Raw genomic sequence first — 6,035 nt, forward strand, 5'->3', positions numbered from 1 at the left:
TCATAGGTCATAGGGTAGAGGCCAGACTAAGTGTGCTCCACTGGTCCCTCACGTTCAAGGGTCCAGCTCAGGACCAGCAATCCTGAATGGTAAATCAAAACTGTTACAGAAACAGCAATGAAGAAGCCTTCCATATCCATGTGTGATGGTATTCCTGAGTCTCTACTTGGGACTTGCATGACTGAGAGTAGTGAAAACCAAGTTACTGAATTGATGAAGACGCTGCCAGATGGAAAACCTTCATTGCTGCCCTAAATGCCAGTGGCATAATGGGCAGTACATAGAGATGATCTTTGCTCAGTCCCTCATTGAATGGTGAGTGTGCTGAAAAGAATTAAAAAAAAGCACTTCGTATAGCAACTTAAGTGAAAGGGTTAAAATAAATTGTGAGATGATGATAAAAAAAATAACAGTGTTAAGACTGAGGGATTCTCTCCCCTTTCTATGCACCTACTGCTGTCTGAGGCACTGGGAATGTCATTGCGAGAGAGAGTTAATGCAGAACCTGTTCAGAGTGTTAGGAGGAGTTTCCCCTTCTCCTTGCCTTTTCCCACAGTGTTCATCACTGTCTGCTATAAAGAAGATGAAACACTTACAATGTGTACCACTTTCATAGTTTCTATTGTCTGTTGTCCACAGCAGATTGGATGATTGGATCTGAGTTGTCTCCTTGGGCACAACCTAAAATTATCTCAATTCAAAGGAAAAAAAATAAGAGGAAATTTCTGGATGATGACATTTCATCTCTATTTTTCTGATGGAAGCTGATTGCTATGAAAGATTAATTGTTTCTTCCTGCAAAATTTACTGTCAGTGGATTGCAGCAGGAATATCCAAGTGTCTGCATGCCAGATGTTATCCACAAATTAATTATGATGTTCACAAAACTGATTAATTGAGGCATATATCAACAACATCAATGATGCAAGAAAAACTTTAATTGATCAAATTTCAAATTAGTAACAGCAAAAAAAGTATTACAATCGAGGATTAATATTCTATACAGTAACGAGTGCCTGAAGTGGAATCTAATATGTTGGATAAATATCTTACTCATGAATCAGTTATTGGAACCTCAGTGACAATACTCTCCACTAGTTTTGGCTGCTATGTTAATTCCACAGTCCCAATTAAAGGGACATACTTCCTTAATGACCCTCAATTCTAAGTTTCAAAGTACATTTATAATCAAAGTAGGTATAAATTATATGACCTTGAGATTCATTTCCTTACAGGCAGTCACATATCAAAGAAATTCAAATGAACCAATTGAAAACTGAAGACTATCAAACACTCAATATGCACAGTAAACAAAAAACTCATGCAAACAATAAAACTAAGCAGAGAGCATTCAGAACTGTCGTTTGAGAAGTGAGTCCGTACAGTGAGACGAAGTCACAGCCTCGGTTCAGCAAAGAGCAGAGTAAATGTCACAGAGATGCGAGGTGAACCGACTCATTCTTCACCTCCGGCCCTACACCCTGACCTTTTCAGTCATGTCCGGCCCTTGTATTAATGGAGTTCAGTCTTAGCCTTGCCTTTTCTAGAGATAAGAGTCACAGCTTGCTATGTTTTCTGGGTGGTTATACTGACCCTGACTATAGTGCCTTTTCTGACCAGCACTACCCAGCAGGATTACTTTTGAACATTTCAGTGTTTATTCCAGTTATTTGTTTCCTGCAATTGGCTGACCATTATTGACAAAATTGTGGTTGTATAGTTCTAATATTCTAATAAATTAATCAAATATATGCAAATACACAAATTATGAGGATAGGAGATGGGCAAAAGCTGAGTCATTGCTAAGATTTCATGTCTTCTATGAGCTAGGCATTGTGTTGGTTTTAACCTCTTTTGCATTAAGTCTTTGGCTTAAGCTCAGAAGGCATCCGTGAAGAACAGTTTAAAAAATGTGTGCAGAGCAAGATGAATGATGAATATTTAATCTCAAAGTTCCATTATAGGGAGTCCGGTAGTCTTCTCTTCACCTCACGCGCCAAGTTGTGTAGGCGATACTTCAGGTTTCTGCAAAAGGCAATGGTGAGTTTATCAGACTGATTGGCTATAAAAACTTTTCCTGACTTCCTTTGGACACTTGCAGCAGAATTCCATCTGAAACAGGGTTAAGGACTCCAGCACCGTTCACATCAATGCCACAGCAGCATCATGGCATTGATGTGAAGCTATTACAGCTTGTGATGTTCCGGAGTTTGGAATTGAATTTCGGCGCTGGCTGTCAGGAGTCTTTGTCCACGTTCTGCGGTCTCCTCCCACAGTCCAAAAGCACACTAGGTAGATTAATTGGGCATTGAAATTTGTCTTGTGGTTAGGTTAGTGTTAATCAGGGGTTGCCGGGTTGTCGTGGCTTGAAAGGCTGGGAGGGCCTTCTTCATGCTGTATCAGTATTTCACTGATCTCCAAAAACCTACCTTAGTTTCCCTCATGAAGCAATTGATTGAGATACTCCAGATCCCCAGCAGAGCAATGTGCAGCCAACGCCCCACACTCCATATCAGATAACTGAGCAAAGTGGAAGAGACATAGAATCAGTGGGAGGAAATGAGACAGCGTTGTGGTTGAAACATTTACTTCCTCATTCCTATGTATTCTTAGTGGAGTAGCACAAGGTAAACAGCAGAGCCAAAGGAGTTCATCAGGCTGGGTGAATTAGTGTTGGGCTGAGGGACTGAGGGAAACTGGTAAATATTGGAGTAAGGAAATTAATTCCAGAATGGATAAAAGACTCAGTGACAGCACAAGAGGTAACAAGGGAGGTTTTGCAAAATTGCATCAAGTTATTCCACCAGGTCATGTGTGAAGAGCAAAGGTAGAGGAATAATGGTGAAAATGTTCTATTGCATTTTAAAACAAGAATGGAGAAGGATACAAGTAAAAAGGAAAGTCATATTTGGGCTGTGAGTAGATATTTGGAAGTCATGGTGGGCAAGGAACACAGAGACCTCAGAGAAAGTATGAGATGTAAGGGTGCAGAATATTAGGATACCATGAACAGACTTGGTCTCCTTTCTCCTGAACGGTGGACACAAAGAAGAATTGGATATAATGAAATGATTTGACAGAGTAGGCATAAGAAGAGAAAAGGAGCAGAAAGAAACCACCCAGCCGCTCAGACTTGCCTGCGATAGAACCGGATTAAGGTCAAGCCTCCTCTCCATATCTGTGCCAGATGCCCTTAGCAATCAATTGCTTGATACTATCTATTTTCTCTTTACATATATATAAATATGTAACCTCCATCAACTCACATTTCTAGCTAAACCACATTTGTCAACTTTTTACCCATCTGTAAATGTCTACAGTTGTATCATGGAGAGCATTCTAACTGGCTGCATCAACATCTGGTATGGATGGGCCACTGGGCTGGTGTAACCCCCTGGGTCACCTCAGAATCGCTCAGCTCGTTCTCATCAAAGAAAAGGTGCCAAACTTATCAAAGTCCAATCCACTTCATGCACAACCATTGGAGCTCAATTACTGAAGTCTTCTGGCCACCACTTGTTCCCCTCTGAACTCCTCGACTCGCAGCTCAGGACCACCCGAAGTGGTCAACCAAGCACATCTATCTTCATCTCCTCTCCTCACGGTACCTCCTGGCCTTGGACCCCTGCTTAAATGGGAATCTTGGCTGGCATAGACCAAATGGGCTAAAGGACCCATTTGACTCTAACACCTGATGTTTCCCGCAGATGTACTGACCCACGTTGAGACTCTGTCCTACCTTGCAAGGTATTGTTCACAAATGATATCATGGCTCTTAAACTGACTCGTTAATTAAGTAAGTGCTTTCCCAGCAGTACCTCAACAGAGCAGGTCACAACAAGCCTAGAGAGCGTTACTGCTTTGCAAACAGAATTCACTGCACACCGTAGGATAATATTAGTGATGGAGATGTCATGGTGAAAACTTCAGGGAATACTCTCTGAGTGGTGATAGTTGGAGGAAGTTGTTCTTATTTCACAATGAAAAGCATAACAAATGTAATATAAACTGAGCATGATAAAATACAGCAAAGTGTTTAAGTCAGGGGTTTCCAATTTGGAGTCCATGGACTCCTTGGTTAATGGAAGGAGTCCATGGTATAAAAAAAGCTGTGAAACCCTCCCTGGTTAAAGTGGAACATTTCCCTCAGGAACTCCAGTTTGAAGCTGGCATAAAAACATTGGTTATTGCCTCATTTGCCATTTGGCTTGTTTAAAGTCAACCCCTTCATATGTATTGTGTGTTCGAAAACAAATACAACAATCTATCAAACTTCTCGCACATGTAAAACAGTTTTGAGAACAGTATACCTCATTTCTTGATGGTTTTCCTGATTCGTGGTGTTCTCCACTGTACTCATGGATCGTGTAGCTGTTTGTATATCTGTAAAAAAACCAAAAGTATATTTAGCTCTTAATGAGATATGGGAGATAAATTCAGCTTCACTTGCTTCTCAGTTGAAGATAGAGCAAAATTCTTGCCGAGTGAAGAGCCGATTGGTTTCATGGATGAGCTTATAAACGTAGCCATTACCCGTACATACGTGATGCAAGGTGCAGCAGTATCTGAACATTAGGAGACTCTTAAGGCTGAAGGGCCTGTTTGACCCTGCGACTGCCAATGATTAAGTTTACTGATAATGTTCATTTTGTCACATTTACTGATCATTTTCATGTCCTTCCTATTTCTCAGCATTGCTGATGCCAAAATGTCATTGGGGCAGTTAAAGTGCTTAGAATGTTGAGTTCATGAGGCAGATGGTTTGTTGTTCCAGATTCCAGCATCAGCAGTCTCCAGCGTCCCAACTAATGATAGTGCTTCTCACATTTGTCATAACGGAAATTTGCAGCAGCAGAATTCTCCTAACCGCTGTCATTTTTGTTTATTTTTATTATTTTATTTATCTGGAGATTCTTGGCTCAACAATACACTTATTTAACCCTAATGTAATCATAGGACACTTCACAATGATCAATTAACCTGCCAACTAGAACATGTTTGGACTGTGGGAAGAAACCCGTGTGTTCACGAGGAGGATGTAAAAACTCCTTTCAGAGAACACTGGGATTGTATTCAGAACTCTGACGCCCCAGCCATAATAACATTGTGCTAACTGATGTGATACCATGGTGCCATTCCTCACATCACCTATTTTGCAGTAAGTTACGTTTTGTTACTATGTCAAAGAGAGATGGAAACTCTCCTTAGGAAAGGCACAACAAATATGAACGGCTTTGGTAGTTTACTTCAGTGCTGCTCTTCTGTTTCTCTCATCATTGCTAAAACATTCTATCCCTGATAATATCTTGGATAAAATCTTCAGCAACTTTTCCAAAACTAAGAAATGATCGTTGGAGACTACATCTCACAATTCTATGTAATTAAAAGGCCTATAATTTAGAAAGACAAGTTTAATTTCTACAAGATTCTGCTTAGAGCAGAAATTCCTACAGAAGTTAGAGGATTTGGCCCAGAACATCATGGGCAAAACTTTTTCAACCATAGAGTACATCTACGTGAAGTGTTGCCACAGAAAAAACAGCCTCCATCCTCAAAGGTCATTACCATCCAGGCCTTGCTTTACTCTTGCTGCTGCCATAAAGTAGAAGGGACAAGAGTCTGGGGACTGGCACCACCAGGTTCAAGAACAGTTACCCCTCAACCATCCGGCCTTTGAACAAAAGGGGATAGCATCACTCATTTAACGATGGTTTTATCTTGTTACTTCATGCTCACTTTGAACTTTGAACTTTGTAACATTGACAAAGTTTTAAGTCCACTTTCCATGAGATTCAATGCCTGCTTTCAATGTATCCTAATTGAGAGAAACTGGACATTGGTAGTGTCTCAGACTGAATGAAAGATCTTAAGCAGAAAGCAGCAATGTAACTTCACACGACAAAGCAAAACTGCGGTTAGAAGAGGGTGTCAGATGCCACAAATCCAGAGAGTGACAACCATGCTCATTCCAAACATTTATCACAATCTGAGGCAGGGGTAATTGCTGTTCCAACACAAACAGGAACCTAAAAGGA

The sequence above is a fragment of the Hypanus sabinus genome, chromosome 25, assembly GCF_030144855.1.
Source record: "Hypanus sabinus isolate sHypSab1 chromosome 25, sHypSab1.hap1, whole genome shotgun sequence".
In the NCBI taxonomy this organism is placed as follows: domain Eukaryota; kingdom Metazoa; phylum Chordata; class Chondrichthyes; order Myliobatiformes; family Dasyatidae; genus Hypanus; species Hypanus sabinus.